The 27,903-nt window shown below is 37.2% G+C and overlaps 1 long non-coding RNA gene across 1 annotated transcript; it reads left to right on the forward strand.

Annotated features, from left to right (window-relative positions):
* Nucleotides 1-65: 65 nt before the first annotated feature.
* On the forward strand, nt 66-27,895 carry LOC116421390. The gene is made up of 3 exons (XR_004231738.1): nt 66-353; nt 4,003-4,112; nt 27,563-27,895. It is a non-coding gene; the product is annotated as an uncharacterized LOC116421390 (long non-coding RNA).
* The last annotated feature ends 8 nt before the right edge of the window (nt 27,896-27,903 follow it).

Raw genomic sequence — 27,903 nt, forward strand, 5'->3', positions numbered from 1 at the left:
AAATAAGATGGTTTCTTCATTCAATGAACCTAAAAAAGATGTCATGATATTAAAATAAATGTAATATGAAAATAAGATGGAATGGAATAGGGGCAAAGGAGGTTCCTGTTTCTAACATCTAACCCTTACTCCCTTTTTTTGTTCCAGGGTGAAGTGGGTCAGATGGAGCACAAAAGGCATTGACAATCAGCACACTCTGGTCAAACCACTTCCCTTTTTTGAAAAGTTGCAAATAAGCTTCATTGTTAGGAAAAATCTAATAATTAGAGCTGCCAAAAAGTGGAATGGATTGCCTGGTGGGGAAGGGAGATTTATTGAAAGTCTTCAGACAAAGGCTAGAGGGCACTCCTCAGGTGTGTTATAGTGAAGATTCCTTTCGAATATTATTTAGCTCAGATGTTTACTGTCATTATTGTCAACTTGAATCCAACTCTTCATAATCCACTTGGAGTTTTCTTGGCAAAGGTACTGCAGTGGTTTGCCATTTCCTTCTCCAGCTCATTTTACAGATGAGGCATAAAGGGTTAAGTGACTTGCCCAGAATGACATAGTAAGTGCCTGAAGCTGGATTTGAAGTCAGTTCTTCTAGACTTTATGCCTTGAGCTCTTTCCACTGAGCAACTTAGCTCCACCCATTGTGTCACCTAGCTGCTAGTTCCTTTCTAACTCCAAAATTTGTTGGCTCTGTGGACCTTAGTTTCCACATTTGCAAAATGGGGACTTTGGAATAGATGACCTCTAGGTCTTTTTTAGTGCCAAATCTTTGTTTGGTGATGGAAAACTTTCACCCACTTATTCCAATCCCCACCCTCTCATTTTCCCCCAACTTGGAGCCATGATGATAAAGCCTGTCCAAGGGCCTTACCATAGTTCTACCTCTGCCCTGTAAGTATACAATGGTAGTGACTCAGTCTTTGCCCTTGGGTGACAAGGCTGCTGTCCCTCCATGGAGAGGATTTGCAGCTGTCAAAGGGAACAGCCAGTCTCTGGGTTGAGTCTATCTACAGTAAACATGCTTTTCCAGCTGGGCCCCTGGGCTCTGACAAATCCTCATAGTGACCACGATAGGACAGTGAACAATGCTTCAGTCCCTCTTAGCAGAGGCCACACTTTCCCCCTCTCAGGCTCTCCAGGCTGTATTCCAATCAAGCTGACTCTGTGCCTAAACACAAAGTACGTTCTCAGCATGTGTTGTGGTGACAGTGCTCAGGATGTGCTATCATTATCCTCCTGAGAAAAGGACAGGCTTTGTCAGGAAGTATGAAAAATGATATGGCTCAAGGCCAGGTGACATCAATGAAGACTGATATGTGTTTGGCTGTTCAGCTGTGTAACAAGAACCATCTTTCTGATGAGGTGGTAGAAGGCCAATATTGGAACAGTTCTTCAGGTCGGGGGTGTGGGACAAGGGAGAGGGAGAAAATCAATTTTGGTTCTCTTTTCTTTGATGGTACAACTTCTTAGCAGATGCAAACGTAACTCAAAAGGCCCTTTTGGCAACTCAATGCTTTGTGAAGTCTCTTCCATCTCTATCATTCTAGCCTATATTAATAGGTTACATTCCATAATAATTACTTATTTCACTAGTGCCTAACCTCAGGCTCTACATAGCGGGCAGAGTATGGTATTATATACTATGTGGCATTTTCTTATTGAATTCTCTCCTCATCCATTATATTACATTTCACTTCACTTCACTAAATGCCTTTGCTTTGAACAAAAACATGTTCTCTGTCTGATTAGAGGAAAAATAAATAATTTTTTGGAATTTATCATCCATGATTTTGAGTGGATGCAGAACCCACAGAGTGCCTTTATTTTGGAGTCCCTTCTTTGGGGGCTTCAAATATGAGAAGGGGTATTTCAGGGGGGGCAAACATAACTATTTTCTTTATCTATGTTTTCCTACACATATACATATTAAGAGATATAATATATAAATATATCCACATACATATACACACATACACTGTTGTTCAGTCATTTTTCAGTCATATCTAACTGTGAGTTTATTTGAGGTTTTCTTAGGAAAGATATTGGAGTGATTTGACATTTCTTTTTTTGGCTCATTTTACAGATGAGGAAACTGAAGCTATCAGGGTTAAGTGACTGCCCAGGTAATAAGTGTTTGAGGCCAGTTTTGAATTCAGGAAGATGAGTCTTCTTGATTCCAAGCTCACTGCTCTATCTACTGTGCCACCAAGCTGCCCTATATACACAGACAGAAACATATATAAATATATCCTCTCCACATGTATGTTTATGACCAATCATCAAAGGTTAGTATTTGTTGGCCCTGATATATGTGTCATCTCTCCCACTGGAATGTGAGCTCCTTGAAAGAGGATTGCCTTACTTTCCTATTTGTATCTCCAAAGCTTAACATAATGGTTTGCACATAGTAAGCACTTAATAAATGCTCTTCCATACATGTATTCATTGGCAGACAAATTCCAAAAGTATCTAATTGAGCCTCAGGGGCCATAACTAGGTCTGATCCCTTCTCCCAAAGGATGGGGAGAGCCAAAATCTTTCAAAAGGAGTAATATACAAGCATGCTGGGGGGGGGGGGGGGGGATCTGAGGAGCACCGGGAGCTTTATCCTGAGAACTTTAGCATCCCTACAGTGTATTTATAAAAAAGAGCATAACTGTAATGGTTTGGGGAGGCAGGGGTCACTATCCTCCCTGCCACACATCTCTGTCCAAGTAACCCCAACTGAGATGCTGTTAGGGTGAGCAAGGAGACAAGGACACAGAGTCAAATACTGAGTCTCGCTGAACTGGGCTGAGTAAAAGCCAGATGGATGATTTTTCTAATCATGGCACTGTGGAGACAGAACCCAGAAATTTCTACATTCCCATCCTCTGCCTCTTCCCCCTTTCCTCTATATACTCCCTACCCTCCCATTCTCTATGGAGAAATGAATCTGATGTACTAAGATGAATCCATCCATTCTCTTTGCTTTCTGTTTTGTCTCTTGTTGTAAAAGAAGCTGGTTTCTCTAAGAGCACATAGCTTTTATTACTATGATGATTTATCTATGTCCTTAGGGAAAAGTTCAGTGGTGATGTACCTAGGAAAAGAGAGGCAGTTTCAGACATCCTGGGAGCATTCCCAGAATGGGGATTTGGAGAGTTACTAAAGAGAGATTTTATTTATTCATATTTAATAGCTTTCCAAATGCAGAGAAAAACTAAATGGATCATATCAAAAGAAGCACTGAGCCTTCTAGAAGTCCCTGGAGGAAGGGCTGGAATTAGTTTTTATGAGGCCACTTGCTTCAAGCATCTACCTTTGTTCTCCCTTCACAGGTTAAAAACAAAAATCTCAAAAAACAATGCTGGTACCCTCTCATCTGGGGAGAGGAGGCAGGAGTTTGGAATACAAGGCATAGCCCACTTAGGAGTGGGAGCAGCCAATAGGAAGTAGGTTGTTGGCCGGTCACCAACCTTTCATCCTCTATCCCACAGACATGTACATACCCCTCTATTAGAAAATCATCACTATTGATATAAATATATATTCTGTTGGAAGGGTGTGTAGAGATAATTTTTTTCAACATCCTCACTTTACAGATAGAGAAGATAAGTCCTGAGAGGGGGAGAGATTTGATCAAGATCTGAAGATAGTCAGGTAACACAGTAGATAGAGCATATTCCTGGAATCGAGAGTTCAAATTCAGCCTCAGACATTTAGTGATGTGACCCTGGGCAAATCAATTTGGTCTCTGTCTGCCTCAGTTTTCTCTAAAGTAAAATTGTTATAATAGTACCTTCCTTACAAGGCTGTTGTGTGGAACAAATAAGATGTTTGTAAAACACTTAGCACAGTGATCTCTCTCTCTCTCTCTCTCTCTCTCTCTCTATATATATATATATATATATATATATATAATGGGGACTTCATGGATGCTTATTCTCTCTCTTTTTTTATTGAAGCTTTTTATTTTCAAAACATATGCAAGAATAATTTTTGATGCTTATTCTCTTTCCCTTCAAGGTCATATATATCCTCCAATGCCAAATACAGTGCTTTTCCCACAGCATTTACTAAGGAAGGAAGGAAGATCAGTGTGGGTCATAGAAATCAGATAAGGCTTCTTGGAGCAGGTAAGACTTGAGTTATGCCTTGAAGGTTAGGTTAAGATTTAACTGGGAGTGGGACAGCTACATGGTACAGTGCCATGTAGAGTGCTTGGCCCTGAAGTCAGGAGGACCTGAGTTCAAATTTGACGTCAGACACTTAACACTTCCTAGCTGTGGGACCCTGGGCAAGTCACTTAACCCCAACTGCTTCAGAGGGGAAAAAAAAAGATTTAATTGGAAGAGGGCAGCTAGATGGCACAATGGATAAAGCACTGACCCTGGATTCAGGAGAATCTGAGTTCAAATCTGATCTCATATACTTCCTGGCTATGTGATCCTGGGCAAGTCACTTAACCCCAATTGCCTCAGCCAAAAAAAGAGATTTAATTGGGAGGGGAAATGAAGGGACAGATGGGAAGTTGATGATGGGGGTCCTCTATGAGCATTCAGAAATCTTTTGACCTTCACAATACTAAGTCTTTAGTCCTGGGTGGTTAGAGACATAGCTAGCACTTTTATGGAATGGATACTAGAAGAACTAGCCATATAAACTATACACATGGCCACGGACACATGGACGGCTCCTTGGCAGCAGAGCTTCCAGCTCTTTCTTCTCTGTCACTCTTTTACTGTGGTATCATGGCATGAGCCCAATTTTATGTCACTTTGGATGTATATAAGATAGACTTGCCCACAATGGAGTGTTATATAGCAAAGCCCTATTGTATATACTCATATTTAAGGCCTTTCTTATCTTTAAATGCTGTCTTCCCTTTGTCCAAATGTTGAAATGAAGGGAAAAAATTTGCCATTAAGCAAATACTCGGCATTGTTGGCCCAAATTATATGAAATAATTCTCAAAAACAAAGAGAGTTGCTGGGAAATTTCACTAGTGTCTCTTTGGAGAAGCAAACCCTATGATTTTACAATCTAGAAAAAAAATATGGGATCTTAGAGGTCTCTAGTCTAATCCCCTCATTTCATAAATGAGAGAGTTAAAGCCAGGAATATCAAGTAATTTGCTTAAGGTCACCCAGCTAGAGTTACCAAAGCTGGGACTCAAACCCAGGTCCTATGACTCCGAGTTCAATATACTTTATCACAACATGCTGTCCTTCCAGCCAAAGTTTATCTGTTTGTGTTTTTCCATATCTGGTTCTGACTATACACAGTCATAGGACAGCTAGGTGGGGCCATAGTGCATAGTGTGGGAGTCAAAAAGATGCATCTTCCTGAGTTCAAATCTGGTCTCAGACATGTACTAGCTGTGTGACCCTGGACATATCACTTAATTCTGCCTCAGTTTTCTCATCTGTAAAATGAGCTGGAGAAGGAAATGGCAAACCATCCCAGTATTTTTGCTAAGAAAACCCCTAAAAAAATAGGCTCACATAGAGTCAGACATGAGTGAACAATCTGCCAGGAGGCAAGATACAGTTTTCAAGCCTCACAAATTCAATGAGATGTGAGGGGGAAAAGAAGTTGGATGAGACACAGCACAGGTTCAGTTTGTCATCTTCAGAGCCCTCACAGTTCCATGCAAGTTTTAATCCTTGCCTTGAGCTGTCTGAGTCCTCCTGAGACTCTTTCATGCCCTTATGAGCCAGAGAGCTCCTTGTGTGGCGACATCTTAATAATGCTTTAAAGTTCTCAAAACTCTATCCTCACGATCACCCTGAGAAAGAAGTAGTACAAGTATTATGATATTTATTTTAAAAATAAGGAGATTGAGATTCAGAGAGAGAGTTGAAGTCACTCACCAAGGATTGTGGATTTAGTATGGGTTGGAGCTGGAACCCAAACCCAGGTCTTCACACTCCCAACTTAGTGCCTTTGTTAACCTCTGTGGAATCCACTGGGTGATAGACACTAAAATGTGTCAGGTTGCAGCATATGAGATGCTTTTGTACTCCTAGTCTGATTGGCATGCAGGATTAGTCAGTGCAGTGGAAAACAAGGTAATAAGACCTCTTGGGAATTTGAAAGACAAAAATAGCTCTTCCTTTGCACTTGGGCCCAACCCGCATTCCCCTGAATAGTGAAGGTACTAAAAAAAAAAAAAAAAAAAAAGTCCACAGGAAATTAATTTCCCTGTGTTGCTGAAGGTCTTGAAATGTTAAGTTAAAAATCAAACTTTTACTGACCATCTGTAAAAAAACAGAGAATTGTAGATTTATGGATTTGAGAGTCCAATTTCCTCATTTTACAGTAAATGAAACCCAGGGAAGTTAACTGCCAAGTTCATATAATTGTCAGTATTAGAGAAGGGATGTGGAATTCAACCCATAGCCTCTGATTGCAGCTCTTTTATCTACATCCTGATTCATTCTTACCTTAAAGATGATTCTTTTCACCCAAGAGCCCATTTTTCTGATTCCTGACTACCACTTCATCAGATGGTCTGGCTAGAATTACTTTACACTCTCTTCCCTGTTCCCCAGCTAACTTTTATGCTTGTTTTTTCGCCTTCTTCCATCAAATATGATCTCTTTAAAGACAAAGATTTTTTTTTTCTGCTTGTATTTATAATCCCAGTATTTAATACAGTACTTGGACCTTGTATGTATTTAATAAATGTCTTATCTATCTTTTTGACTAATCTATGTTTGACTCTTCATTTTTTTCTTCCTATGTTTGTCTCTCAGTCTTTTAGCCTATTTATGTCTCCCCTCTATCTTCTCTCTCTCTCTCTCTTTCTCCATCTCTGTCTGTCTGTTATCTATATTTCTTTATATTTACTTATCCATTAGAGCCTGGTTAAGGGATGCAGGAAGCAAGGGGTTAAGTTAGCTAACAACCATTACTTAGACCAGTAGAGAGAAGTCTATTTCTGGATGTGAGGAGACTGAGATGTTGAAGGTCTGAGAGGGTAAAGCAGGCAAGTGCTGTCATTCACTACACAGGGAAACTGCATATAATCCTTACTCCTGTAGGGATAACTATTATTCCATGGAAAATACCTAAGGGCAGCAGGAAATAGCAGATTGCTGGTATATGTTATAGTGCTAGCTGGATGAGACTAGCCTTGGTGTAGAGCCTAAATATCTGCAATTAGCAGGAAGGTTAATGACTGTGGTATTATTTTGGTATTTGTATTTGACACACGCGTGCATGCACACACACACACACACACACACACACACACACACACCAAACAAAACTAAGTACCATGTAGGAACAAGACAGGGGCTAGGTAGGAAGCATGGTAGTAGTCATACCAAACTGCTTATCTTGGGCATCCTGAGGCATGTGGGCATCCTGAGGCATTTGTGTCTGCCTGCCTTGGTCAGAGTTCTTGGTTTGTTCTTGGTTTGCTGTTCTATTACACCAGTATGGTGTATTCCACAATGAGAGGAAGTGACCATCTCTTGACTCCATTTCTCTGCATTGGCTATCCCCTATATCTCGAATATTCTTTCTCTCTATAGTTTTATCCTAGTTTTCTATATGACTGAATTCGAATCCTGTTTTCTTCAGGTCTTTCCTGATCTCCTCCCTGCCCCCCAATATATTTTTCTAATGCCTTCCTTCTGAGATGACCTTTCTTCTATATTTGTGTATATATGTTGTGTGAAGATAATCACTTGTATATTGTTTCTCCCAGCCTTCAGGGCTAGGACTTTTTTTTTTTTAACCTTTCTTTGTATCCCTAGAGCTTATGTCCCTGGTATATAACAAGAGCATAATAAATGCTTGTTGACATGGTACATAAATGACATACAAATTAGTTATAGCTGATGATATATCCAAATATATCTCTACCTGGATGTCTATCTACCTCTTCCGACTCAAAGGGCCTCACACTGAATTTAGCATCTTTCCCTCTAAGTCTGTTCCAGCTTCTGACTGTGCTGGTTTTGCCAATAACATGATTCTTCATATAATCTCCCACGTATAATTTTTGAAGCTTCTATCTTCCTCAGCACTCATATATACCAAGTCTTGTCAATTCCACCCCCAGAAATCTTTCTCTCACAGCCTTTGTTCCCACTTCAACCACCCAAGGGTAGGTCCTCATTATCACCTTCCTAAACTATTGCAATCATCTCCTACCTCTCATTTTTGCCTCTATCGTTCCATTCTATGTTACCTCTAACTGGCTAATCTTCCTTATGCAAAAATATGATCACGTTATCCTCTGTTCAGATTCTTCAGGCTTTCTATTGACTGAGTAAAAAATCCCATTTCTTTCTCCCACCTCTGCTCCACCCACCACCTGGTATCTTCCCACGTTTCCTGCCTTACCTCATATGATTGCCCTCTATGGATTTTATACTTTAGCCAAATCATACTGATTTCTGTTGCCTCTACATGTACTTTAGCTCATGCTGTTCTACAGGCCTAGAAAGTCCTCCCTACTCAAAATACCTATCTTTCTTTTAAAGCCCAAATCAGATGCCATGTTGTCTATGAATCTTTCCTTCATCTCCAATGCCTTAGCCAAAAATGACAATTTTCCCCTTAAGCCTCATATGGCACTTGATTTTATACCTCTCAACTTATATAATATCATGTATTATAGTTTATATATGTTGCTTTTCTTATTCCCTGATTGAATGTAGGCTCAATTAAGGAAAGGGCTGTTTTATCTAAACTTTGTATCTCTCCCAATACCTAATACACAGTAAGAGCTTAATCAATGTATGGTGAATTTATTTGTTGAAATCTTTGTAATATAAATATCTTAATGAATGAAAGAAGAGCTGGATAATGTGTTCTGTGAAAAGGGAGGAAGACCATTCTCCCTTGATCCAAAAAAATCTTTTAAGTATTCTGAGACTGGGGATTTTTGGTAAGAGGAAGTTAGAATGATGAGATAAAGAGGTGATTTGCTGAATTCATAGTATCCTAGATCTAGAGGCAGTGTGTTCTAATAACTAGAGAGGACCCTGGACTTGGAGTCAATGAGAATAAACACTTGCCTCAGAAAATGGCTAGCTGTATGACCTTGGCCATGTCAACTAAACTGATTCAGTTTCCTTAATTATAAAACAAGGGGATTGGACTTAGCAGCCTCTAGGATCCCTTTCACCTCAACTTAATAGGTGTTTATTTATTGATTTTAGCTCAAAGTCTATGATCCTATAGTAGGATCATAAAGTTAAAGAGAGAGAGAGAGATCATCTGGTTCAAACAGAGGAAGAAATTAAGGGTGAGAGAGGGGAACTAATTTTTCTTTGATCACATAGGTAACCCCATTATCAGAGCCTGGACATGAACCTAAATTATTTGAATTCAAATTCAGTTCTCTTCTTAAATGAGAGAAGGTTCTTAGACGTTTTGATTTACATCAAGGAAGGAAATAAGCATTTATTATATGCCTACTATGTCCTAAATGCTTTACAAATATTATATGTTTTGATCATCACAACAACCCTGGGAGTTAGGTGCTATTATTAACCCTATTTTACATTAGGACAGATGGAAGTCAAGTGACTTGCTTAAAGTCATATAGCTAGTAAGGCTGGATTAGAGTTCAGGTCTTCATGACTATAGGCCCAGAACTCTATCAGTGTCATCATTTAGCTGAACATAAATGGAACAGTTTCAGTTTCTTTATTTGCTGAAATAAGTCTGCATGGCACATGCTGAAGTATAGAAGTTGGAGGTAGGGGGAAGCATGTGAATAGTTCTTGTTACTTCTTCCATACTTCAAGGATCTATGATTTCATCAACTTGGATACTTTTTTTCACCATCCCAGTTGAAGACCAATTCCCCATCAAGCATTCCTACTTTAGTGGATGGGCCTTCATGAGATTCTGTAGCTAAAAATAAAATTTGCCATCCAGTGGTCAATCTTCTGGTCCTAATTATATTCTAAAAGTTGTTTTTTTTTTTTTGTTTGTTTGTTTTTAAAGAGGCATATTCATGGATTATTTATAGTTAATCTTTATATGCAAATTTAAATGGTTAAAGTCAACAAAAATAAAAGACTAAACTCATTTTTCATTTTTTGATATTGCAATATGTTAGTAACTGATATCTTTGTTATGTTTTAAGATTGGAGTCTTTTTATGTGATTTATCTTGTGTGATCTTCATAACATTCCTGTGGGGGGTAGATATTACAGGAATTATTATTTCTTTTTTAGGGATGAAAATAATATGACCTAGAAAGATTAACTTGTTATTAAGTGCCAGCAGCAGGACTGAAACCTAGATGACTTGAATCCAATGAGAGTGTTCTTTGAATGTAAACAGCCTACCTCTCCTTTTTATTATTATTGACAGATCCTGGGATGACCTCAATGTAAGGAGTTCCCAGTGAGGCTCTTAATCTGCCCAGGACCACTCATGGTTGCTCTGTAATTTAGAGGTGCCTTGGGGCACTGAATCCATACATAAAGGGAGAGCAGTCATACAAGGTGTACTGTATGTGTCAAAAGCATGTCTTGAACCCAGGTTTTCCTGACTATCTACCACAGTATGTTGCCATGATACCATGATACCATAGATATGAGCATAATGATAGAGATGATACGGTGCATTCGAAAAAGCAAAGAATTTGAAGTGAGGTGACATAGATTCAAATACTCTTTGTCTTTTTCCTCTTGTATGACTTTGGACAGATAACAGTTTCCTCCATTTTAAGTGAGGGTCCAGATGGACTAGATGCCCTTCCTTCTTCCTGGGTCTTAGTTTTATCATCCATAAAAAAGAGATAATAATAATAATTCCTGCAATATCTACCCCACAGGAATGTTATAAATTACATTTATGATCATGTATTTTCTTTAAAAACAAAAACATGCAAAAACGGCAAATTATCAGAAAAGGTCAAGAAAGTCATGGTGACTAGGAACCAGGGACCTAAAACCTGTCACTGTAACCAGGATTGTGTATTGTGTCTTAAGAAGTGTCCATTAATTGAAGCATAATAAAATCAATCAATAAATAAACATTTATTAATAGCCTGCCCTTAAGAAACTTACAATCTAAGCTAATGGGAAAGATCACATGCAAACAAATATATACAGAGCAAGCCATATAAAAAGATAAATAGGAAATAATTAAGAGAGAAGACACTAGAATTAAAAGGGGTTGGAGAAAGTTTCCAATGAAAGATGAGATTTTAATTGGGACTTCCAGAACATCAAGGCCTGAGAAGGGAGAACATTATAGGAATGGGGGACAAATGGCCAGAGCATAGAGAGTCTTGTTTTTGGAACAGCCAGGAGGTCAGTGTCATTGGATCGAAGAGTATGTGTTGGGAGTAAGGAGTTGGGGTGTAAGGAACCTGGAAAGGTAGACAAAGGCAAAGTATGAAGGGCTTTAAATGCAAGATTATGGGTTTCTTTTTCATGTTGTGCATGTTTGGGTTCAGCCTAGAAGAGTATGTTGTGGGGAGCAAATGGAGATGACACCATCTAAATAAAATGTAACAAGAAATACTGACTCTCTCCCCAATCAAAAAGTTTATAATTTAATGTCTGCAACTAATCTTAAAGTTTTGGAGAGAAAATGAGGTGATCTTGTGCTGACACCTGGTGACTGGGTATGGGATTACCACCACCAGGTTGCTCCCTCTCCAATCAATCAGTCATTTACCTCCATTAATCTCCACCATAGTGGACTAGCACTGTGAGGTCTGAACTGAGGTCACCCTTGCTCATAACTGGAAGTAGAGGTAGAGCTCTGAGAAGAAAAGTCAAAGATTTTAGCAGGAAAGTTTAATTGCCTTTTATCATTTCTATGAGAAGCAACCCAATGGACCCTCACACTCTCCTATCTCAAAAGTCCTGCACTTACCTCTAATGGGCTTAAAGAAGAAAGTCCGTCCCAAAATGGGGTGCCATTATGACAGGCTTCTGGGTGACCCATAACCAGGTAAAGAGTGTGGTCACCCTGCAAAGTGCAGATTAGTGGAGGCCAGTGCAGGCAATGATGTCACTTTTCAGATCACCTAGGGATGTGAGGGCAAAAACTAGGTTAATTTGCTGCTTGCAGGGATCTTTATGCAAGGACCCTTGTTCCTAGTGAGTTTGATGCTACATTCACAGGAGACTCTCATTAAAACCATTTTAGTGATATTTTGGGCTCTCTTAATTGGTGTGGTTGGTCTAAAATCATGGCAAGAGTAATAATCTTGGATGGAGAAGATATTCTGAGAACACTAACAATCATTAATCAAGCAGAGCTCTCCTATCTCTTTTAAAAGAAATGTGAGGTTCTCTACCAAGGAGGTTGAGTACTGATGATAAATAACCTCCCAAGGAGGCTGATCACAAGGAACTCCCACAGAGCTTTTGTCTCAGACACAGTACAGGTGAGCTGTTGTCAGGATCTTAAATCACCCTTTAAGTCTGATGAGGACTCCCACATTGTTGTATTGGAGCTTTTGTCTCAGAGAGGCTTTATCATCACAAACTCATACCTGATAGCCGAAGACTGATCCCAAGCCAGCAGAGAGATACAAATGTGGTCAAGACATAAAGACACTCAGTGGGAAAGAAAACAAAAATCCACTCTTAGTTCCACTGGATGCTATCCCAATGGCCAGTGTCCTAGAAAAGAAAGATACCTTTGTCAGGGAAATCTCCCAAGAAGACTTGAGTTCAAATCCTGCCTTAGAGATTTTCTAGCTATGTGACCCTGGGCAAGTCACTTAACCCTATTTGCCTCAGTTTTCTCATATGTAAAACGATCTGGAAAAGGAAATGGTCAATCACTTCAGTGCTTTTGTCAAAAAACAAACAAACACAAAAAAAAAAACCCACCCTAAATGGGGTCACAAAATATGACTGAAAACAACCAAACAATAATAAGTTTGTCTGGATGGCATCAGAAGTCTATGGGTTTAAATGGCTTTGATATACCTCCTTCCGAGATCTCCTCTAATTTTAAAAAAGTCAAAATTGTGAAAAGGATCAAGGAACAAACTAGGATAGATTTCAGTTTGGGGAGGAAATGTACACTTATATAATATGTTTAAGGCATAAAGTGATTTACATTTATTTTTCTCAATTAATTTTTACAATAATAAGTATTGTTACTATTATTCTTATTTTTAAAATGTGGAAACTGAGGCTTAAGGCTAAACTTAATAGGTCACAAGGGACATAAAGACCAGGGCCAATCTTTCTCCAAATTCCTTTTATTCTACTGCAATGACTCGCTATGAAGACTAGATATGACCTGAGAAAGGAACACTGGATTTAAAGCCAGAGTTTTTGGATCTGAATACAAACTGTTCATTACCAGCTGTGTGAACTTGGGGGAAAAAAGTCACCTAACCTCTAGAATTCTGTTGTGTTATAATGAATGAGAAAGGAGATGGTTTCAGAGTAACAGATGCAGAATGAAGTGAAAAGAACCAGGAGAACAATTCATACAATAATAACAACGATGAAAAGACAAACAATTTGGAAAGACTTAGAACTCTAATCAGTACAATGACCAGTCAGGATGCCAGTGACATGTGATGAGACATGCTACTTATCTCAGATACAAGGGTAATGGACTCCAAGAAGACTGAGCAATATCTTTGTGTGGGTACTCATATGTACAGAAAGGTTAATAGTAAACCATATATGTACATACATGTTTATGTGAACACAGCAATCTAAACAATGCATGCATGTATGTATATATGTGTGGTGCACACACAAACACCCCTTAATCTGTTCTATCACCTCTACATCTGGAGGTGAATAGCATGGTTCATTTTTGTGCCTATGTATATATGTGTACATGTGTGTATGTGTATGCACACACATACATGCACACACACACACAATGTCTAGGTAGTGCAAGGGACAGAGTGCCACATTTAGAATCTTCTTCCTGAGTTTAAATCTGGCTTCAGACACTTACTAGCTGTGTGACCCAGGCAAGTCACTTAACCCTGTTTACCTCAGTTTCCTCCTGTTTACCTCAGTTTCCTCATGTGAAAGGAGCTAGAGAAGGAAATAGTAGCCTACTCCGGTATCTTTGCCAAGAAAATCCCAAATGGGATCACAAAACATCAGACATCTAAAAATGACTGAGCAACAAAATATATATACATAAATATGTGAGAGTGATTATAAAATCTCAAATATGGGATTCTATGGAATCAAAAGGTATGAGTACGAAGTATGCCCTTATCTTTTGTACTCAGACACTCCTAATATCTCAGAAATAAAAAAGTGGCTTTCATTTTTTTTTCTAAATTACATTTTATTATTAAATTTTTTTTCTATATTTTCTCAGTTTTTTCCCTGAACAAGAAACTCAGAACAAATAAAAAACTATATTAAATAAAGAAGAAATACATAAGAAATAAAGAAGAAATGAAAAAGAAAACAAATAAGCATATTCAAGCAAAACAAGTTCCCATATTGTCCATGCCTATAACATGTGTTTCATTTTGGCTATTAGTCCATTGCCTCTCTGCCATTAGTAGCATTCATCATTATCAGTTCTCTGAAATCATGGCTGATAACTATATTGATCAAAATCTGTTTAAAATATTCATTTTTGCCATATTGATATTATAATATAAATTGTTTTTCTGATTAAACTCACTTCATTATGCATCAGTTCATGCATATCTTTCAGATTTCTCTGAAATATTTTTCTTAATTTTCATCAGTACAATATTATTGCCTTGCATTCATCCAATATAATTTGTTCAGTTATTTTCAAATGATAGGCATAACTTTTTTTTAATAACTTTTTTATTGACAGAACCCATCCCTTGCACTCACTTCTTTTCCGATTTTTTCCCTCCTTCCCTCTACCCCCTCCCCCAGATGGCAAGGAGTCCTATACATGTTAAATGTGTCACAGTATATCCTAGATACAGTATATAGGCATAACTTTTAACAATTACCAATTTTTTGCGATGATTATTGCTTTTTTGTATAGTTTGAAGTCTTGTACTGATATATTCTCTCTATTCTCATTTTGTTTTCATCATATCCCATAAGATTCTTTACTGTTCTTTCCCCAAATGATTTTTAAATTTTTTCTAGTTCCATAAAAGTAATCCTTTGATACTTTGATTAACATGGCATTGAATAAGTAAATTAATTTTAATAATAGTGTCATTTTTATTATATTGGCTCTGCCTTCCCATGAAAAATTTTCTACAATTATTTTGAAGCCTTTATTTCCATAAGGGACATCTAGTGGTGCAGTAAAAAAGCGCTGGGCCTGGAGTCAAGAAGACCTGAGTTCTACTCCAGCCACAGATACTACTAGCTATATGACCCTGGGCAAGTCACACCCCTATTTGCCAAAGTTTCCTCATCTGTAAAATGAACTGGAGAAGAAAATGGCAAAACACCACAGTACCTTTTGCTAAGAAAATCCCTAATGGGATCACAAAGAGTTGGACACAACTGAATAATGACTGAATAATAACAAACAATATCTCTGTCATAGAAAGAAAAATAATAATAACTAATCATAACCATTATCTGTATAATCCTTTAAGGTTTGAAAAATACTTTATAAATATCTCATTTTATCCTCAATCAATAGCCCATAATAGGCGTTATTATTATCCTCATTTTATAGATGAGAAAATGAGACAAATAGAGACTTACTTGCCTAACATCTCATAGCTATTAAGTTTATAAGACAGAATTAGAACTCAGTTTTTCCTGACTCTATATCCAGCATTTTATACACTGCACCCATCTAGATAGATAGTTCTTATGTGTATCTTAGTAAGTAAACTGTCTAATTTTTGATATATTCTAAAGTTTTTAAAAAATAGAATTTCCTTTTCTATCTCTTCCTGGTAGATTTTAATTTGAAAAAGAATTTAGATACTATGCCATTCAATGTACATATAAAGTATTGAAATTAATTCATTTTCTATTGTACCTTTCAGGAAAATGTCATTTTCCTGTTTATTTCTTTTAATTATCTTTTTTTTTTTTTTTTGCCTTGTATGAAATCATGATATTTACTCCTGCTTTTCTGAGTTTAGTTGAGGTAAGATATTTATATATAATGCCTTATTTTGATTCTGTGTAAATACTTATGTTTCAAATATGTCTCTTACAAATAGCATATTGTTGGCTTTTATTTTCTAATCCATTCCCTCCTTCCATTTTATGAGTGTTTGTCTCATTCACATTTACAGTTATGATCATTAATTATGTTTTTTCCTTCCAGTCTATTCTTTTATATATTTTTTCTCTTTGCTTCCCAAGCCCTCTTTATCAGAGGTTCTTATCCATTCTTTCCTCCACTCTCTTTTAAACCCTTCTTCACAATCCCTGCTCCCATTTACTTAATTTACTTTCTCTTATTTCTGACATTTTCCCTTTCCTTTTTCCTCTAACTTTTTAACATGAATGTATTTCTACACTAAACTCTTTAAGTAGATGTTTTTTACTCTCCTTTAAGCAGTTAAGATAACAGTGAGGTTCAACTGTTATACTCGTTCCTTCCCACTTTTGTATAGTCTGCTGCTTGTGTACTTTGTGATAATAAGTAAAGTTAATATATTTATAATACCCCCCTCTTTTCCTTTTTCAGCATCATCAGAATGTCTTATTTCCATGTTTCATATCTTATTTGACTACCTATTCTTGATGATATTAGGTTTCTGAAGGAATCCTTATGTCATTGGATCCTTATGTCAATCCTTGGATGTGGCATCCATTAGAATGCAATAGTTAATTTGTATAAATTCCTTTCTGATTGCTAAATTGTATTTACATTTTTATGTTTCTCTTTACTACTATGTTTATATTTCAAAGTTTCTACTCATTAGGAAGTCTCATTAAAGATCCATTCCCCCTGCCCTCCCTCCTCCTCCCCCCCCCCCGCCCCCCCCCCCCCCCCCCCCCCGTAAGATTTTACTCAGATTGCCCGGATAAGTAATTTTTGGTTGTGGGTTTTTATATCTTTTGCCCTTGCGAATATTGTATTTCATATTCTCTACTTTTTTTAGAATGAGTGATAGTTTCTAAATCTTGTAAAATCCTGATCATGATTCTTCAGTCTCCTGAGTTCTTTCTTTCTGACTGCTTTCAAGTATTTTTTATTTGATATGAAAGCTAGGATTTTGGCTATGACATTCTTGGGAATTTTCAATCTGGTGTTTTAGCAGTAGATTTTCTATTTCCATTTTTCTTTCTTATTCTAATATATGTGAATGGTTTTCTTTCATGTTTTTATTAAAGTGATATTCGAGCTCTTTTTTCTTTAGTTCCAGACATTGACTATTCAATGATTCTTGAAATATCTCTCTTTGACCTTTTTTTCCAGATCCATTGATTTTGATATGAAATACTTAGCACAAACTTTTTTCCCTGCTGAGGCAATTGGGGTTAAGTGACTTACCCAGCTGGGAAGTGTTAAGTGTCTGACACCACATTTGAACTCAGGTCCTCCTGACTTCAGGGCTAGTGCTCTATCCACTGCTCCACTTAGCTGCCCTAATAAGCATTTATTAAGTGCTTATTATATTCCAGGCATTGTGCTGAATGTTGGGATTATAAAGAAAGACAAAATCACATCTCATTTACTATATCATTTTAACTCTTAAAAAAAAGAACCAACAACTCTTACAACTTTAAGGAATTCTAACTGATTTTGTGGACCATGCTTTATTTTTCTTTGAGGTTTTGCTTTCTGTTCTTTTGGACTTATTTCTTCTTTTGGATTTGTGCCCCGGTATCCTTGGCCTCATAACAATTCGCAATCTTTTTTGTTTGTTTATTCATTCCTCTAGTCTTACTTCCCAGGCTGCGACTTTGTGTTAGGGTTAATTCTGTGTGTTTCTAATAGGATTGTCAGGGCCTTATATGCTCTTGGCCTGTCTTATCTCTTGACCAGAGAGAGAGTGATGGTATAGTGAATGGCATGTTCTTCTTGCAGAGTCTGGTTTCATAATCATCTCTTCTAGGTTAGAGAGACAGAGATAAGGTCATCTTCTGCTCCACGGATTTGACTCGGAAATCCCCTTTCTTGTTAGAGGACAGCTTAGAAGCTGACTCTTCACTTCTCCTTCCAGGTACCTGAACAATCCCCAGGGAACTTTGTTCTTCAGTGGAGGCTGAGTCCCAAAGATAGAACTGTAGAGCCTGTGCCTGGGGCCAAATATAGCCCATCAAAGCTGTGGGCCCTTTGCCCGGTGTCTGAGTCCAAGATCCCAGTGTCCCTATTATACTTACAGAGTTTGGCTCTGTGACCCTGGTTTATCCCTTCCCCACATTTCCTGTCCTAGACACTTGCCTGTGGTTTTGAATTTGTGATCTTGTGTGGCAAAGATGACCCACTGTGGTTTGTTTTTAAATTGCTGACCACTAACCGGTCTGGTGCTCATCTGCTTTCTTTGTGTAGTTATTGAGGGAGTTTGGCCATACTGCTTTCTCCTACTCTTGTCATCTTGACTGGTCACCCCTTTGAATTTTAATTTAACCACATAATACATTTATTTTAATTTCAAAATATGGACTACTGTGTTCCACAATAAACCCAATATCACAATATGGAAGTTGTAGAAATGGATTTAAGGCAATAGAAATGAAGTAATTGTAGAAATGGGTATAGGGCCCTAGGTCAGATGCTAAGTTACCTATTTGTAATTTGTAAGGATATTTGTAAGGACTTTGGGTGGCCCTATTTTCAGGAATCCTGACAAAAACAATTTATTTGTCTTCTGTGAATAGATTTCCTTAATCTCTTTTATCTGTCTACTCTTTATATAGATTAATCAGAAAGATTTAGACTTAAATAGTTTAAAAGTAGTGAATGAACTTTGGTCAATACTGTTGAGAAGAGAGCTTGGTTTCTAGAGTGGGGGTGTCACTGCTCTGAAATATCAGCCCCCATAACTGAGACTCCTTAGGTACAGAACCAAGGAAGTTTCCTGTTGGAACTGGGATAGTTCTTTCTGAAGTTCTTTCTAAAAGCATAGCCAAAGTCTTAACTGAGATAGACACAAGTCAACAGAGAGTAGGGAGAAAATGGAGCACTGTGTCCTGTAGAGAGCAGACTCAGAGAATTTAACAATGTAAGGAGCCTAATCAAGATGTCTTGCCCAGAATGGAATAGGGTGACATCATCCTGGGAAGATATTAGGAATCTTGTGTCAGTTGTATTTGAAACCTCAGGTTCCAGATGAGGCTATAATGAATACTCTTGAGCTACAAAGGTCCTAATTATGGCTTTACAAAGATCTTTAAAGTTTTTAAGAACATTAATGACTAAGGATCTATTATGAAAAGCCAAATGTGGCTTCCCCTAGATCTCTCTCTCCCTCACAGAGGCTGATCTTGGGTCCCACTTCATCAATTTAGAAAATTAATATTCTTTTATCTATCACTAGCTCCTCCTTATGTCTCCCAAATGTTGGATGCTATGCCAGTCCAGGGTCATTCAAGTAACTAAGTATTATCTCAGTGAGTGAGTTATGTGAGTTATGTGTCTCTGGATTCTCCCTTTATTTTATAACTTTGTTCTTCTGAACTTTCCCTTCCTCTAGTCAATTGAAATAGATTAGATATGCAACATACAGTAACAAATTGAACATTGTATTATAGTGTTCATTTAATCCAATGAACCCAGCTACTCATTTTTTGACAAAAAGTACTGGGAAAACTAGAACAAAATTTTTAAAAGAATTAAGTTTAGACCAAAATTTTATACCATATGTCACAATTATCCCCAAATGGATACATGACCTAGCTATAAAAGATCATATTCTAACCAATTTTGATTATAAATAATTGAATGCTTAGTACAAACCAAATCATTGTATTTAAAATTAAAAGACTAATAGTTATTTTGTCGAGGAGGTGGAGGGAAAATCTTTACAGGAAGTTTCTCTGATAGATCTGATATACAAGATGTATAAAGAATCAAATATATAAAAATGATGGCTCTATAGATAATAACAGGTAATTTCAAAAATACCCAGCTAACAACAGACAATTGAAATAATGCTCCAAATCACTGATAAGAGAAATCTAATTCTAAAACAATTCTGACATTCTACCTCATAACCATCCAGATTGGCACAAATGACAAAATCACAGTTGCCAGAGAGCCTTTAATAAAACTGCATTGTTAATAGAGTTGTGAGTTGGTATGATTTGCAACTATCCCAATGTCACTCACTAATTTTACAGATACTCTTTCATCTAGTTTTATCATTAGTAGTCCTACGCTGCATAGAAATGAAAGAGGAAAAAGATCAAGGGAGAGAGATAAGAGTTAAGGCACAGGGGTAGAAATATGTTTTCAGACACAACCAGCAAGGGATTTGTTTTGCTTGATTTTTCATATATTTTACAAGAATTTTGTTTTTATTTTTCCCCCATTTTTGAAAGTGGGGGTGAGAAGGAAGGAGGATAGTGATAAGGACTATAAAAAAGAAAAAGAAAAGAGGAATTGAACTATTTTTTTCCAAATTCTGTAGAAGAGAACAAGAAGGCCAGAAAAAATTCACAAACAGGACAGATTTAAATATTAATGTTATATTTAAATAAAATAAATATTTAAATAATATAAATGTTAATTTTATTGTGAAAAAGAAAAAGGATGCTTTGCATAAGAGATTTTCTTTTTATGTTCTATTTTGTGTATGGAAATAAATGTTTTATTTGTGTTAAGCTTGGAATTTTTTAAACTAAATTAAAATTTTAACTTTAAATAAAAATTTAATTTTAAAAAGTAAAAGGCACAGGCAATATTCATGACAAACAAGTGAAGTTTCCAATAGAAATCCAAGCCTGTGGATCAGGAAATGTAGTTTAAATAAAAAATTCAACCTGAGTATATTTGCTACCTGGTAGGACCCTGGTTTGTATCTAAATGAACTTCACATCTGAGACAAAGAATCTTCTGATGGAAATGAAATACCTTCAAGCCAAGATCATGAAAGGAAATTTACCAGTTACTACATAAATGCAAAAATCAGTTTGTGCTTTTTTTTTTTTTTTTCCTGCTAGGGCTGTTGTTGGTCCTATATCCAAAGCAAAGGGTACTTGTGTTTTCTAAAAACTAGTTACTGAAAAACTTCTGGCTTTTGAAGTAAAAGAACATGGCATAGCCTAGTCTTCTTCTAAGAAAGAGCTAGTCAAAGACTAGTTGAAGCCAGAAAAATAAAAAACGGATTTTACACATTGGTTGGCAGAAACTATGTATTCACCAGAGAAAGCACGTTAAAGATGAATAGACCAATAAGAGCAGAATAATGTCATAACCTGAGGACATCAAAGGCCCTTCAGCATTGGAGGTATGAATTGCCTATCTACAAGTGCATATTGACCATATATGTTCCTTAAACCCTTCCCGACACAGATCCCAGACACACATTACTCCAAGTGTGATCCTCTATGTGTCTACATTTTCACTAATGGTGTTTATAATTGTGGAAGATTGTGCCTCAAGTTAATGGAAGAAATATGTTATTAACTTTATTACTGCCACTTCCCTAAATGCTTTTGTTTTGAACTAATTGTGTTCTCTGGATCACTATTAAAGATAAACACAGTGATGTTTAGTTTGCAAACTAGGGTTTTAGTGGAAGAGGTCCCATAAATTGGACCTAGGGTAGCCTTCTCTGGGAAATTTGAGTTTTGGTCAGTGTTTGTATGCATACAATGGGGAGGGGGAGCCTCTAAGCATTACATTTATATGAATTACTCCTCTTTGTATCTTTAGAATTTCATTCTTCGAAGCCTACCAGCTCTCTGAGACTGATTTCTCCTGCAGGATTTTAAATCATGGGATCTTTCTTATCCTTTTACTGAACCCTTTGACATTTGCCCTCCTAAAATCTAGGATTATAATGTCAGACTGTGTCTGTTTTTTCTCTTCTGTAGCAAGAATTCTTAGATGGAGTAGGCATTTCCTCCCAAAGTTCCCATCATTTCTATTTCAGTAGTTAGTTCCTCTTTCTTGATTAGAATTAGTTTCAGAAGAGTAGTTTCCCTTGTCACTCACTTCTTAGGCAGCCAAATGACTCACTGGATAGAGTCAGGAAGAACTGAATTCATATTTGATCTCAGACACTTTTAGCTATGCAATTTTAGGCTAGTCATTTAATCTCAATTTGTCTTAATCCATAAGAGAAGGAAATGGCAAACCACTCCAATATCTTTCCCAAGAAAACCTCATGAACAGTATGGTCTTTGGGATCACAAGTTGGTCCAGAAGGTCAGAAAGAACTGGACACAATTCAATAACATTGTCACTTCTTTGACCTTTTTGAAGAATGATATTTTCCTTAAGTCAAGCCTCTATTTTTGATAGGGAGAGAACTCCAACAAATATTCAAATGCTGAAGTCTATTAATTAGTTAATTAAAAGCACTTATTAAGCACCATCTGTGTACTAGAGACTGTACTAAGTGTTAGGAAGACAAAGAAAGACAAGAGACAGCCTCTGCTCTTCAGGATCTCGCAGTCAAAGGGGAGAGTGAAATCCATTATGATCACAGAGGTGGGTCATAGCAGCCTCCACACTTAACCCTATTTTTCTCTCTTTAGAATCTCTTATCCTCTTACTCTCCACTCTCAGACAAACCAATAGAGCTCCCAGATCCAGGATGTTCCTCACTCCTATACAAATCCCTTGACAACCAAAGCCAAGGTATCTCTCTTTCCCTCTCTCATGAATAAGTTCATGCTACAAACATCTGAACCAACTTCACCAACACCAGGGTTATGATTTACAATCAAGGTTAGTCATCTGCCAACTTCAGTAAATTGTTTTGATGTCCTTAAATATGTCTGGGGAATTATTGCTGAGAGCAGTGAGATCTATAGTTGTTCTCTCCCTTCTCCCATTTGCTGGTATATTCATGTTTAAGATCCTCTACCAAAGCCTTAACTCTCACTGTTTTGTAAACTGAAGCATGCAAACTATGCATTCTTGCAAGTCATTAAGAGAAATGTTAAACAGACTAACTCTCCAATTTCCTGCTTCCCAAATCTCTGTTGTCCTAGTGGAAAATTCTCCTTTCTTCATTGAAGATTCAGAAATGTCTCATGCTCATTTCATCTGAATTTGCCTGGTCTTTTAACTATACTTTGTTTTCATTTGCAGTCTTGTCCAACTCTTAGTGACCCCTTTTGGGATCTTCTTGGCAGAGATACTGGAGTAATTTGCCACTTCTTTCTCTAGCTCATTTTACAGATGAAGAAACTGAGACAAGCAGGTCAAGAGACTTTCCTAGAGTAACATAGCTAGTAAGTGTCTGAGTCTGGATTTGAACTCCAGGCCCAACTCTTCGCCATCTGCTTTAATCACACTACTTAAAACTGCAGAGTAATATATTTGGAGTAAGAAAAACCTAAATTGGCTTTTTTGCCAATAATTTGACTTTGGACAAATAATTAAACCATAAAGGACCCATTTTCTCATCTATAAAATGATGAGGTTACTAAATGACTTCAAAAGATCTTTTCCAGCTCCAAGTCTTATTATCCTAAACCTTATTCTACATTATAGACTTCTTTAATCCTTAACTGTAGTGTCCAGGCTAGCTTTCTGGAGGATCTCTCTGTAGTCCCGTTGAGTTCACACACACTCTGCTGAGTCCTCTCAGCCCTTAAATATCTTGGTACAATTATATCATTACAGCATACCGAGTATGTGTGAACTAGAGAACCATTACATCACCATACTAAGTACTAAGTATATATGTGAACTGGAGAACCATCATCTCATCAATTCTACTGAGTTAACACCTTGTTAAGTATCCTTGTTTCACGTATCCCTCTACACCTAACCTTTACTTCAGTTGCTTCTTATATCTTAGTGTAACTGAAACTTAGATTTCCCAGTCCTGGCTATCTTATCTAAAAGAGGAACCTGCTTTTTTTTCTCTTTCTTTCTTTCTTTCTTCCTTCCTTCCTTCCTTCCTTCCTTCCTTCCTTCCTTCCTTCCTTCCTTCCTTTCTTTCTTTCTTTCTTCTTCCTTTCTTTCTTCTTCCTTCCTTCCTTTCTTTCTCTCTCTTTCTCCCTTTCTTTCTCTTTTTCTTTCTCTCTCTCCCTCTTTCTTTTGCAAACCTGTATTTAAAAAAAAAAATTAACATTCATTTTTATAAGATTTTGAATTCCAAGTTTTTCTCCTTTCATTTCCCTCCCACTCCCCAAGATGGCAAGCAATCTGATATCAGTTATATATGTGCAATTATATAAAATATATTTCCATATCAGTCATGTTATAAGAAACAGGACAAAAAAGGGAGACGAACCATGTATTAACCTACTTATTCAAGGCTCTTGGAATAAGACGGAAAAATGGGGACCCTTATTTACCTTCTACTGCCTCTTCCAGACCATTGCTCTGAATGAATGGAATGATGGATGGGTGGATTTATGAAAAAAAAAAAAAAACAATTACTAAACACTTGCTATGTGTAAAGCACTGAGCTAAGTGCTGGATAAACAAAAAGAAAAGATTGTTGTTTTTCTCAAAGAGCTCTGCTTCTAATAGGGAAAACAATATATTTGGAAAGTTTCAGTTACAAATCAGATGGAAACTAAATACTATGGTACTTAGTTTGCAGACACAAAGCAGATGATGATGCCTCTTTTTTCTTGTCATTTTATATCAGTTTCTGATGCTGAACCATTTGACGGTACCAAGGACTTTGAGCAAACTTTTCTGCGTCTTTAATAGCTATGACTACATCACTTATAGGAGCAGTTCCCAGGCTGATACATCAGAAGTTGCTTTCATGGATATTAGGTGAGGGCACTAGGCTGGAAGCACTGTTATTCCCATGACTCTTGGTTTCAGAGTCCTGGATTGTTAGCATCTTCTCTAGAACTTATAACCTCAAGCTAGTTGCCTAGAGTTATGAGACCTTAAATTTTTTGCCCAGAGCCATACATCATCTAATTTTTTTTTGGAGTATGATTTTTAATATTCAAATTCATTGTTAAATATGGCACATGAAGTTGTTCATGGGCTAATTTCTGCTTTCTAGCTTTCCCAGCAATTGTTTTGATGATTTTTCTAATATCCTGACCTCCAACTACTTTCTAGTTATGCAAGCCATGAAATCAACCACATTTTAGAGCAGAGGTTTTTCATGTGGAATCCATAAGTTCATTGATTCTTGGGGAAAAGATCAGGGCTGGGGATGTAGATTTGGGAGTTATCATTATAAAAAGGCTAATTGAAATCATTTGAATGAATGAGATTATCTATGGAAGAGGTGTAAAGAAAGAAAGCCAAGAAACAGAACCTTTAGGAACATTAAAGAGACAGGAAGAGCCAATGAAAAAGAGAGGTAGGTAGAAAATTTGAAATCCCAAGGGAGAAGAATATTTCCTGGAAGAAGAGATGATCTGCATTTTCTAAAGCTGCAGGGAATCAGAGAGACTGACAGAGAAAAAAGACCTTTGTATCTGGTAATGAGGCTTTTGGTGACTCTTGAAAGAGCAATTTCAGTAACATTGTGGTGACAGAAATCAGATTGTAGAAAAGGATTGAGGAGTGAGTGGGTGATGAGAAAGAGTAGAATACTTTTTTCAAAAAGTTTGGTAGAAAAACAGAGGAGAAATGAGATGGTAATCTGATTAGATAGCTAAAAGAGTCAAGTAAACAAATATTTATTAAGTACATATGGCAGGCACTATGCTTAGAGCTAGGGATGCAAATACAAACAGAAAGAAAAACAGTTCCTGTCTTACTTCCTAATGAGAGAAGCAACAAGAGCTTTCTTCCTAATGGGGGAAGACAAATAAAAGGAAGCTAAAAGCAAAAGGAGGAGGGAAAAAGTATCTAGAGGGGACATGGTGGAAGAATAAATCTGGAGAGTCAGAAGCAAAGGGTGTAAGGAAAGAATTTAATTGGCCTGGACACTTCCTTTAAAAAGGAAGATCTGAGAAGAACTAACCAATGAGAGGATGGGGTCACAGGGATGTTCCAGGGGGAAAAGACAATTAGGATTGAAGAAATCAGGAGATTCAGAATCATAGTCTGGAAAGGAATGAAAGAGTCGATGGGATAAATGAGTTAAGGCAAGTTTTTTGGTTTTAGTTTTGTTTTTAGTCCTAAAAAGCTTCCCCATGTTAATGGGTTAACAGAAAAAAAGTCAGTGAGAATAAAAAGATTTAAAAATATAGGGTGCAGATTCTAGGGCTGGGGTTGAAGGCTAAGGTTTTTCTGCCAAATGCAAACTTTTTCCTGACAAGAGGAGTAATGAAAGGAAGACCTGGATAAGGAGAGAGGGTATGTAGAGGTGGGGTAGCATTAGAAGGAGAGAAAGAAGAATTAGACTTCCTAACAAGATCTACTTTACAAGAGCTATTTAAAAGTGGAATGAACTGCTTTGGTAGGTAGTGAGATCTCCATCTCTGTGAGTCTTCAAAAGAAGGTCAGATCACCACTTGTCAGGAATATTTAGAATATTATAGAACAGTTAGATCAAACAAATAGAAATGGATCCATGTGGGATACATATTGACTTAGAAAACCACAAATTAACATTATCTGTGTTGTTTTTAATTTATTTGATTAAATTACATTTTTATCTGCTTGGGAAAAACTCAGGAGTTTTGCTTATCATTTGAGGCCTTCAGGCCCCGAGTCTGACATCTCAGAATATTCCTGTTCAGACTGAGGTGAGCTAGACCTCTAGGGTCCCCTCCCACTCTGAGATTCTGTGACTTTGAGAAGGATTATTTTTGTCAAAAAGCAGTGACACCTTATCCATGAAGACTAGAGGGAGGAAGGGAACAGAATATGGGGACAGAATTAAATTTTTGAGTTGTGGAGAAGGAAAATTGAATAAGTTCTTGTCTGATGGCTTTGATTACAAGTGAAGTAGGAGACTGTGATCTACTTTGCACATGGGGGTTGGAGTAAAGCTAAAGCTGGAAAAGTATGAAAAAATTTTGAAATCATCACTGTGGAAAGTGAGTGAATCAGTGAAAATTTAATTAAAGTTTGCTGAGTAGCAAAGGAACCTTCCTGTTGAGGTTCTGGGCAGAATATAATTCAAGAAAATTTGACCCAGCCCAAAACATCTGACAGCAACACTTGGCATCCTCCAATAGCAACTTTATTATAATTCTATAAATGGTAATGAGCTAATGTCTCTGAGTAAGAACATGGCTTCTCCAAGTTAAAAATCACTATGTAAGAGGAAAATACTAGATTTGGGCCAAAGTGGGCAGCCCCTGTGGTGGGGATCTGGCTGGAGAGTGCCTAGCTCAAGAAAGTAAAGACTTTCCCCAGTGGAATGGGTAGATGAGAAAGTGGCTGAAGCAGGCAGTGTGGAGTGCTTAGAGCTTGGTTAAACATCAAAAATGCAAAAGTCATCCATTGTACCCTGAGCCAGCACCAGTTACCTTGACTTTTGTCTTGTCACTGGAACCCTTGATGATTCTCACACTTTCCTAATAACCAGTGGAGTAAAGTAGGACTCTGTGCTTGCTTCCATGCTTTTTAGCGTGGTGCTTTCAGTGATATTGCCATATACCTTTGTCATGGGCTTTATGATTTTCATATTAATCAATATGATATGTGTAATAATTATATTATCTAAATTTTTATTTCCCAGAAGATCCTAGTCTGAGAGCTGGAGCTAGAGCCAACATGTTGCAGCAGAAAGCAATCATTCATCTCTCCTGATATTCTAACAAATCCTGTGCTTGTGTAACTGAAAAGTGAATAAAACCAGAGACTGCACTCATGTTCACACCATACTAATTCTGGTTCTGTACCCAGGAACTGTTTATTCAAGACCTAAGAATAATTGTTTTGGGTCCTGCCTTTTTGTGGTTTTCAGGAATAAAAGCCCTATCCCTGCTACAAGACACAAGTCCTCCTACTTAGAGGGACTTCAGTTTGCAAACTTGCTTTCCTCATTCTGAAATTAATTAAACTTCTATTTGATCCCTT

Source organism: Sarcophilus harrisii, chromosome 2 (assembly GCF_902635505.1).
Source record: "Sarcophilus harrisii chromosome 2, mSarHar1.11, whole genome shotgun sequence".
In the NCBI taxonomy this organism is placed as follows: domain Eukaryota; kingdom Metazoa; phylum Chordata; class Mammalia; order Dasyuromorphia; family Dasyuridae; genus Sarcophilus; species Sarcophilus harrisii.